The sequence below is a fragment of the Plectrocnemia conspersa genome, unplaced genomic scaffold, assembly GCF_051122295.1.
Source record: "Plectrocnemia conspersa isolate PC_06_02 unplaced genomic scaffold, ASM5112229v1 ptg000012l, whole genome shotgun sequence".
Lineage (NCBI taxonomy): Eukaryota > Metazoa > Arthropoda > Insecta > Trichoptera > Polycentropodidae > Plectrocnemia > Plectrocnemia conspersa.
In genome coordinates, this window is record NW_028277176.1 from 28,412,672 (window position 1) to 28,424,090 (window position 11,419).

The window sequence follows — 11,419 nt, forward strand, 5'->3', positions numbered from 1 at the left end:
AATTTGGACTATATGTGACCGGAGAAAGGGAGGAGATCAGAGTCCCCTTTACCAATTAGAATGATTTGAGGAGGAATTGGAATTTTATGATTTTTGGAAAAAATTGTAATTTGGAATTGCCTTTTTTGGGACGGTAGTTTTGAGTACGCGTCCTTATATTGCATAAAATCGTTGCCTTTTGTGTGTGCACAAGAGTAAATTGCCTTCGGTCAGAATAAGCATAGGTAGTATTATATTGTACTGAACATTACTTTAAAAAAGTATCACTCAGTTTTTAAAAGAAACTAGTGGTCTCTCTGAAATCCTAAAATCGTAACTATAAAACTTAAGCGCGAAATCTATGCATCACGATATTCATCAGTAAGTTAAGGAAAATTACATGTTAAGATTTATTTGAAGTTTGTGCGGCATAAGAAACAGCTTCGTTTGCCGACGCGACGGGAGGACGCAATGCAATTATTAGTTTCTTTAATTCATGTAATTATGATTTTTCAATGAATCTTTTACAGCGACTAAGCTGCGTCTTATATAAAATATAAATATTATTAAGTTTTTTTTCAAATTATTTGTATGAAGCACGGTATTGCTAAAGTTTGACACGTGTCGATGTTTGAGGGTGTGCTATTTGTTTTAGATTATAAATATAACCAGCCCTACTGGGTACACGTGTATAATAAATAAGCTTTCATCAAAATTAATAAATCAAGACAGGAAAGTTGGAATAAAACGCGGCCGCAATACTCTTAAACAAATGTACGCGGTTCAAAGGAAAAAATTATACGACCGACATAAAAAAATCCAATTACCCACTTACCTGTCAGAAGCAAAGGCAGAAAGGAAGGAAAAAAGAAAAACATGCCGAAAATAAATGTTGCTGTGGAAATCTTTTATTTTTTACCGTTAATTAATCTAATTAATATATTTAAGTTGTTTGCTCTGTTCATAATGAAATCAATACTATATTGATCGCAGTTTGTAATTCTGTTACACTAAAAATATGATTTTTCAATCAGAATGTCAGGCAACGATTGACTAGGTCATGGGTCGGAAAACTTATTTTGTGAAGGGCAAGATTGTAAATATTTTAGACTCGGCGGACCAAGAAGCAAAATTAAAGCAATCTTCAATAGAAAGTAAGTACCTTTCATATATGAACACTTTTTTGGAAGTTAAATTCATTAAGAAATCCGTTGATATTTGCAGCAAGAGCTAATTTACAAACCCATTTAGTAGTTGATAATAATAGCTGAGATAAATTTAAATCACTCCTTTGAGTTCAAAAAATCTTTCTAAAACTTGAGCAATAGAAAAGCAGGATATTCGGCTTTCATTTCTGATAAAAAAAGTCATGAAACTAACTTTGGTTAAGTTCATGATAGCGAAGAAAATTCACCACTGATACAACTGGTGCAAGAAATCATGATAGATTAAGATGCTTCCTACAAAGTACTGCTGCTAAATAATACTATGAATAATCAGTTTTGAACGCCTTGAATTTTCTCAAGCATAATTTTTTTCAACTAAGTCTTAACCTGTTATGCCTGTATTTTTACCTCCATCGTATGTGACACATTCCAGTGAATTTCACTTTAGAATATACGTTGTTAATGTTTTCTCAACTTCATTAAGAATATTTTTGTCTGTAGTTGTTCTATGCAGACTATTCACTTGAAACATTGCATTGACTCTTCAAACAAATATTATGGTTCAAACCAGGTTTTAAAACAAAGATAGTAAGCATAATTTATATGCACTTGCAATAGAAGAATTAAATCGATTTGAGGTTTAAATATTTTTGAGAAAAACTTATGCACCTTTGTGAGAAACTAGATATTACATTATTAAGTCATAAACATCGGCAGGTCTCTTTTATTATACCGGCCAAAAGAGCCTTTAGATTATCTGCCATAAAAACCAAGGCTTAGCGTAAATGACAATACATTAATGTAAAACAACACGCACCCAGTTTGAGATCATTATCATGCCGCACGAGCACGATTCGTATCGTAATTGTTACATTTTGGCGGTTGCTTAAGATTATGACAAAACAACGCAACGGTAATATCCGAACCAAGGGATAAAAAAATGGGCGAAAAAAAGGCTGATTATTCCATTATTTTAGACCTCACGTCAAGACTTCAATCGAGTTATTTAACTTGAACTTGTTTTTAAAGTCAAGTTAGGTCAAAAAGCAACTGCTTCTCTCTTCACGGAAAATTCTGGTTTAGCACAACGTCCTGAATTCATTGTTTAACCCACTTCGTAGACGACTTACAGAAAGACGTCTTCGCTTATATTACAATAACTAAACTGTACAAATTGTACGTAAACGTAATTCAAATTGTTGCATAATAATATTTAATATATATTTGGTCGAATCGAAATAAACACTTAAAACAATGACACAAAGGCAAGGAATTAAAATATATAATGCCACTTTTGAGAATTCATGTGCTATTCGCCTTTCAGATAAGTTTGTGTTTGACAGTTAAATATTTGCGACGCATTTTATTATTTTAAAAATGAATATTGGAGAGAGCTTTTACGAGAATGCTATGTCTAAAGGAAGGGTTTATATTTAAAAACATTTTCAAAAGAAGAGTCACTAGACACACAATTATTTTTGTGAGGTTATGTGAAGTGTCATTAGCGTCTTGTTTTTTAATGTTATGTGGGTTGCTGAAAAGCTAATAAATCTATTTTTTTTACAAACCATTGACGAAGAGAGGTGTAGTATTTTCTCCCATATCGATAGATTTACGGAAAAGAAAATAGACCCGACTTCTAACTTTTCTGGTTTCTGAGTGAAAATTAAATGCATCCGATACCAGACAGTGGAGTTTCTACGGTATATACTATATTGTATATGTCCAAGGAGTGTTGGATAAACAGGTTGCTGCAAAGTGTAAACATTTCAGCGTAACTCCACGTAGTACGGAATATGCCAAAGTAAATATGCACGTGTAAATAGATATAAAAATCAGTTAAAACGAATATTATTTTAAATAAAATGTATGTATTATTTCTTTAAGTCTTTATATTTCATTTTTTTAAGCTAATCTTTATATATTAAATTAATAAAAATTTCCTTTTAGCGCTGATAAAAAGGTTATGTAAAAAAATAAAAATATTTATATTATATTATATTTATATATGCAATTCAGGTCATAATAACTAAAACAGAGATTTAAGCTCTATATTTAGGTGAGCGAGTATACTTTATCCATAATATTATTATCCATTCCTCAAAGCACCTTTCTGAGAAAATTATATCTATTTATTGAAACGCGCAAACAGAATTCCTACAACGGTTTTCCAAGAATTACCATTAAAACACGAAATAAGACACCAATTTTTTTTTAATAAAATTATTTTATATATGAAATGTATTTCATTCTTCGGCTAATATCAATGTAAGTCACATAATTATTAAAAGCAGAAAATAAACTAATTAAAATTATTTGTTTAAAATAAATTGTTGTAAAATTCACAACTTATTTTGTATATTCGTATATAAAATTTCATTGTAGTGTATAAAATAAACATTATTGTCAGGTCCTTCTAGATGGATTCGACTAAATTAGTCGAAGGAATTTAAAATAAAAAAAGGTAGGTTTTCCTATCTTCCAATGTTTTATATTTTTGGAAAATAAGAAATAAAAATAGGAAAAATAAAATAGATTCTAAGAAAAACATTTAATGATTTTAGTTATTTTCCTTTGTGACTTAAAAAAAACACACATTAGCTTTATACATATGTACATATATATCATATATCTATTATATATATTGTACTGATCATCTAAAACCTAGAAAAAATAAATGCTGGTCATTTATTATTTTTATAACAGATTTATATGAATATTATAACAGTAAAAAACACATAACGGGAGCTCTGTCGTAAATATTAAAAGTTTGCCCAAACTTATGGTCACTGACACATAGGACACGATAAAACTCCACTAAAAAATAACTTTTTCCATGACCGCTAACTTTTGTACGAATGGTACCAATTTCCACCATCGTACGTGCTTGTTTGTGCAACTAAACGTTGTAAATGAGGCTATACTTTTGTTCTTCTGATACCATTCGCCTAAAGCGATCCAATTTCAGCAATATCCTGACAAATACCGTTTATTTTTCACATTAATCCTGAAATATTTTCAGTAATACATTTCCGGTGAAGGGATTAGTTATTCGTTGGTGCTATCTATCAAAGTGTGACAGTCGCTCGCCTACAATTGAGCGAAAAATAATACCAAATAATATTGTCGTTATAAACATGAACGGCAATTAATTAGCTAGAAAAATAATTTATTGTTTATTGAAAAATTCCTGGAAGAAATCAAAACCAGAGAGATCTCTCATAATTATATTTATTGATAAGATGGTTTATTAATAATTTGAAAAAGGAATCAAAAAGATAAAATAAATTATGCATTTTCCAAAAAGAAATTAATATCTTACGGTGTACCACATGGGTCTAAATTAGGACCATTCTAATTGAAAAAATCATAATTATATTCTAGAGTTATATCATATTATTAAATAATAAAAACACAAATGTTATAGTAAACTATACTTATAAAATAATTACTATACTTAAATTTTTCATATTTTGAAACTTTTTACGACCCACGATTTTATATTAAAATATCTTTATATGAATGCAAATATACTTTCCAATCGCTTTATTTCTTATATTAAAAACTTCAGCGAATATTCCACTCTAAAATATTTTTCCATGCGAAATTTGTTATGGCCGACTTTTTTTCCTACTTTCAATGACACGTCCCTATGGTAATTTCAAAAAAGATGAGTGATTTCGATGCAAGCTCAAAGTGAGAAAAGATAAAGGAGTGATACTTGGATTCACATACAACTCGACGACGAAATGTGACGAATTTAAAATTGTTATTTAATAGTCTTGCTTTCTTTCAATACCAGTATTATGGTATTTGATATTCTTGAGGTAATGGTATTGGAAAGGAAAACCTTATAAGTGAAATAACTATTCGAAGCAAATTGGTGGCAGTCAAAGCATGCGACACAAATGCACATAAGAAGCCTTAAATCTCTGTCGCATATTCAATATAGAACATAATAGATTAGAATGTTCCAAAACTCAGATAAATATAAATACAATCAATTATTTTTATGCTATAACGGTTTATATCTATGGCCTTACAGATTTGTTCAATACATTGATATTTAGATATAGATACATGATAATTCATTCATAAAATCTTCAGGTTGTCTCGAAACTATAGTTAATTACTGGTGATTTAAAGGTGACAGTCTAGTTGGACCAATCTGACGATTGAAATGGAAAAGCCGCTTGGATACCTTCTTTCAATTTGAAGGTCTAGCCCTTTTCTGGGTCAACAGTTTCCATTTGGCATAAGTGAACTCTAGGGTGTTTTATGTAAGTAAGTTACTTAGGGTGACATTTTAGCTTATATAATCTTTAAAAAATGAAAGAAGATGAACAATTAGGCATCTTCTCTGATTTTTTTTTATTCATAAGGCGATATTTGAATCGCTATTTTTGTATTATAAGATTGTTTCAGTTCAGAAACAATCTTATAATACAACCGATAATTTGTGAAAATATATACCAGCCATTTTTAGTAGGTTTTGCTACCTGCTTGAAGACTGTTTATACTGAAATATTGCAGAACAAGAAGTATATGACACCAATGCTATTTCTATTTTTGCTAAATATTATCCAAAATGACGCATTGTTTAATATGTTCTTTTGAATTTAGACACGTATCATGGCAATAATAAATACCTTCCATCGGAAATCAATCATTGCGAGTATTTAAAATACAAGTATCGAAAACAAGGAATGGATTTAAAATAAATTTGAATTTCTGAAAGTAGGTGAACGGCCCATTTTTTACAATACACCCACTCTCATAGGTTGATGTTAAAAAAATCGTAGTAGTTAGGTGGAAGGTGCTCATTATTAAATGACTATTACTCCACGGCGTTAAATCCGCTAATGAGAAACCTGGTGCTGGAATGAGACCCAATTATTTTTTTGCCCCAATGCGCACCTTTCGCTTCACTCGCCAATACGAAGTAAATCACCATGAAGCGGCGTCAGATTTTCAGTAAGCTACACTTGTTCAGACGGATGAACGTAGCCCCTGTGTGGTGTAAATGTGTATGTGACATGCCTGTGTTTGTGGTCGTCGGCTTCATGTCCGCCCAAGCACCGTGAGTAACACACTATTGACTCGTGTCGTTACGACCGTCAGAATTTGGACGTTCAATTAGTTTATTCTGGGTCGACGGGCAGTGTCTGCAGCCCGGCAAATCCGGCCCTGGATGCACCAACTGGTAATTGACAACTCCCGCCAGTGCTTCCTGTGACTACTCGCCATGGTACGGAGAGCACGTGCTGCGCGTAAACCAACCACCCGCCGTGTCCTAATTTTCCAAAACTTGATGTAATATATTAATTCTTGTCGCTAGTTTAATTAAAGTTTTTGGCATTTTGAAGTTTTCAAGTTAGCGTTTATTTTATTTAGTTCATGTGCATAGCGCCAATGCACCATGCAAAGATATAACAACATATATTAACAGAAATAATTAGATTAAATTAAATACATTCATAGCTAGATCACAATGTATCCACCAACTGTGAGTACTTAGATAAAAAACAAATCAATATTAACCGATAGAATAATAAAAAGTGGGATAGCTGTGCAAACAATACTCGAGAATGCAAGCATTCAGTTATTAGATATTCTCTACCAGCAGATTAAAGAAATGCCTTTTCAAGTATACTTGTCGATGCGACTCAAGGGAATCATATCCAAGCATATAATTTTTTGAGAAATAAAAATTAATAATATTTTTATTTCTTCATTTACACTTATTCAAGAAACATTTTTTATTAAAAGTGAGTTGGTTACATTATTTGGCAACCAGACCAGAAAAAGATGTTTGAGGAAACTGCATACCAGTTAATTATATGAGGTATACAGTGTCTTCGAGCTCCTCAAATGATGCGCGTATCTGTGATGCTTTATTGCATAGGTAGATTCAACTTCAGTTTCCGAATTAAAAAGAAACATACAAGTTTAAGGATATCTTCGGTGTTATAATAAAATATTTGCTATATTTAATTAATTAAATGGCCGCCTATGGATCTTTCGCAGCAGCCGATCCTGTCAAATAAATTTTCGTACATTTCAGGCGAAATCTCGATTATAACTTAGCGGATGTTGGTTTTTATGTGCGCGACTTTTTTACCGGATAAATATTCTATTGGATTACTAGTTGTTTGTTTATTTTTAATCAATAGTCAACTTCATATAAATAATTATACTCCTTAATAATTTATTTAGTAACCGATTTTAAAGAAAGTCATTCTAATTAATCTATTATTTTTAAATTAATTTTCTGGGAGCAACATAGAAAATAGTTTTCACAATTAAAAATGAATTATAGTAATAATCTGCTTATTTTTTGATTTCAGCTCTCTGAATATTTCTAGTTATTAAAGTGTTGTAGTCTCAAGCCTCAGGATATTTTTTAAAGTCCTGGGACACGATACGGCATAAAAATTGGGTATTTTTGGGTTGTCTCGACACATAATACTTAGTGATGAGTGCTGAATCATTTGCAAATTCATTCGACAGTTACATAGCAATTTACTTAATTATAATAGTGAAATTATTATTTTCTGTAAGAACTATTTAGATTTGGAATGTAGAAATAAAAAAATATTAGTATTAACCTATATCTGTAGTTTAAGTGAAGCCGTTCATCGAGTAATATCCATTATCTGGTTGTACTTCCAAAATCCAATTAAATGCCAATTGCATAAAGGTCCAATTCTACCTTTAAATCTTTGAGGAGGATCGCCATACATGTACGGCGGTCGATCTTTCACTATTTTGAGGTACCCCAGATAGTAATATATTTACAAATATATCTGAAGAAATATTAAATAAAAAAAAATATTTCTATAATATTTTTAAAATTCGATTAAATGTAAATTTTAATTGAAAATAATACCAATAAATCAAAGGTACGATTGTAATAAAAATTATTTTGTATTAATTTTATGAAAAATATTGAGATCTTCTGAATTGATATAAAAATAATCCACAAAAACCGAATAATATATATAAAAAGGTGTAAAATAAATAAACGTTAGAATAAATTATTAAAAAAAGCAATAAAATGTTGTAAATACCTGACTTTTTTTTATAATTTACTATAAATGCAATATAAAATAATAATAAATAAATAACAAATGAAATAATCATGGAAAAATACGGAAAATTAACTCATTTCAAGGTGTATATTAGCAAATTAACAAATGTGTATAAATTAACTCACTACTTAAGGGGTTAAACCGTGTTATCTGTAAAAGATCAGCGACCGTCAATGTTTCCTCAATGCGGAACTATAAGTGTATTTGAATTTCGAAGCTCACATAGAAAAGTAATTCAGGTGTGTTTCTGATATTTAATTGCTATTGAACGTTAATAATGGTTCTGAAGAGTGCTTGGCTATTGTGCAATTTTGGGCGTTCTTTAGACATTTAGTATATACTAAAGAGCCGAGCAATTGCCGTTTGATAATTTAAAAACATATATGTATGTATATATTAAGAAAATATTACATAATATTTATGGGCTTCAGGTTTTATTTTGATAATTATTATAAGTGTTCAAAGCTTACGTTAATGTGTTTTAATTGCTTCTGACTATTTTTTAGGCGTAAAAATTGTAAATCAAACATATTTGACTCATTTAAAAATTTAGAAATTAGTATAAATTCAGTTTGCATATATTTTTTTGTTTAAAATTGATAATACATTTTTTGCAAATATTTGTCACAAATATTTATAGACTACTTTGTAAAATTTTAGTTGGCAAAATATATTAATATTTCAACATTATAATGATCTAACACAGATGCAAAAAATATTTATTGCGAGCCTTTTCTCAGTTGGAATCTGTCGAATTGGTTACGTTATAAATATTTGGTAATAATTTTCAGTCTTTTCTCAGTTAACTTTTTGTTTATGACGACTTTTCAAACTTTTGTCCAATTTGACCGATTAAAAAAAGTTCGACAGTCAAATGGCCGACTTATTGATGAGTTTTTATCATTGACAAAACGATATTGCGGACCTGAGCTGACGTCAAATAACGATTCGTGCAAGTACTTACGTTAAAAGTCGTGGATTTTACCCAAATAAGTGCACTAAAAGGTCGGTGCCAAATGCGAAGAAATGAGTTGCAAAAGGACACCGAAACACTGGATTAAACGTTCCATAAAATAACGACATTGGCAATTTTGATCTATTTTAAATCTACCGTACGCCGTTATATCTACCAAAAAGTCTAATAATATATGTATTAGACAACATTAAAGAGTCTAAAAAACGAAGACTAAAATGTATTAACTAGAAATCTGAAATAATTTTGAGTTTTTACTTTTTCAAAGTTCAGTTAAACTCGAATCAAGCGGAGTTACGCCAAGCCGACCAATATGACCAGTAGAAGCCTAAGAAAGCAGCCGCTTTTTAATATGACCATCAGTATTGGTTCAGCTAAAAACATTAACAGATAATGGTAAAATCAGTAACTAAATTTAAAACAAAAAAATCTATAGATAATATTTTTGTGGCAAAATTATTGCAATATGTTTCAATAACGTGAAAATAAAAATACTGAACATCTTAATGCACTCCAAAAAATACATTTATTACTTTTGTTTTGTTACAAAGAATGTCACACGTGTAATCATATCTCTATGTATAATATTACATATAAAAATGTTATTATTAAATATTATATAAGACAATAGCTTCAGCAGAATGACGGAATACGAATTTAACGAAAACAGATCCGGTGTCTAGCAATTACATTACATGATATTTACTGTCTTGTTCTTATTTATGACCACTCGTTCGTAGGCCGTAAAATAAGACGTAAACTATAAATAACGCGGAAGTAATACCGGAAAAAATTAACTCCGAACATTTAACTGTCTAGAAAACGGTTTTACGATATAATACAATCGATTTTCACTTTGTATAGATCTGAAGCAACGATTTTATGTTATTATAAATACGGTGTAATTTAATGGATTTTTTGCATTATTAAAATAATGATGATTCAGTTTAGGTATACATATAAAAATTGCATATATTAATAAAACATTTATTTTGACCAAAGTGACGCATTGAGAGTAATCTGCCAGGACACGCTGGTCTTAATTTAATTTAAATAATGAATATACAGATATTTTAGCAATGTATATTTGTATACAACAAATTGTAACATAAATTTAGGTGACATGATCATAAATGTAATTAAAAATAATATTTTGGCAAAGTATATTTAAATATCGATAATTTTGACTAAATATTTCCAAATCCATGTTATTCTAATATAATATCTTATTGAATAAAAATATAAAACGTATTAATAAATATACATACAGATGGAATCATTCCATAATTATATTAAAAAAATATTGATTTAATCTATGACCTTTCAATTGGTAAACAATATCCGATAACGGAAAAAATATGCTGTTTATTTTCTAGTTTCTGTATTATATACGTATATGGTTTTCCTTACAATTTCATTATATTAAGCATTTCAATTATAGCATTCCGGATATACTTCACATAATAGACGTCTTCTTGCTGTCAGATAATAAGGTCAAACACAAAGCATATCAATGCCGTTAATTGTTATTAATTAAACTGATAATGTTTCGCCAGATACGAATAGATAGGGTGAGTCAAGGTGAATATAATAGAGACGAACCAGATTAAATTTCACTATGTTCGTATGTCTGTAGCTTGATAGAAAAACAACGAATGTCAAAAACATTATTTGGCAAAATTGACTAAATAAATTATGGTTTCATAATAATTTTGTCTGCCTATTTCTTTAAAACACATAGAACTTGGATTGTAAGATAATCAATAAAATATTTGTTTAATTTGTATTACAACACATTTATTTTAATTTATTAAATAAGGTTAAATTTTCTGTGAATAAACCGTTCTTCTAAAAGACAAGAAGAGTTAATGAATCGATGGAAGTTACAGGAATAGAAAGTTCTACGGAAACAAATTATATCTGTTTATTTGCAAATTACACAGATTTAATCTATTTTGGATGATATGGTCTTATTTATATTTATACTGCTAGATAAACTGTGACATATATGTATGTATATGGAAAACAATCTTAGCCATTAAAACTGATTCTAATGCTATATAGATACGACAATATAAACCAATCGTGTATGAATGTAGTATTAGATTAAAGACAGTTACAATTCATAGCATTCTTTGCGAAGCGTCTACTCAATGAAGTACTTATAAAATTGCTAAGAGACTTTCGAGTGCGAATTTTAGAGTGCCCAT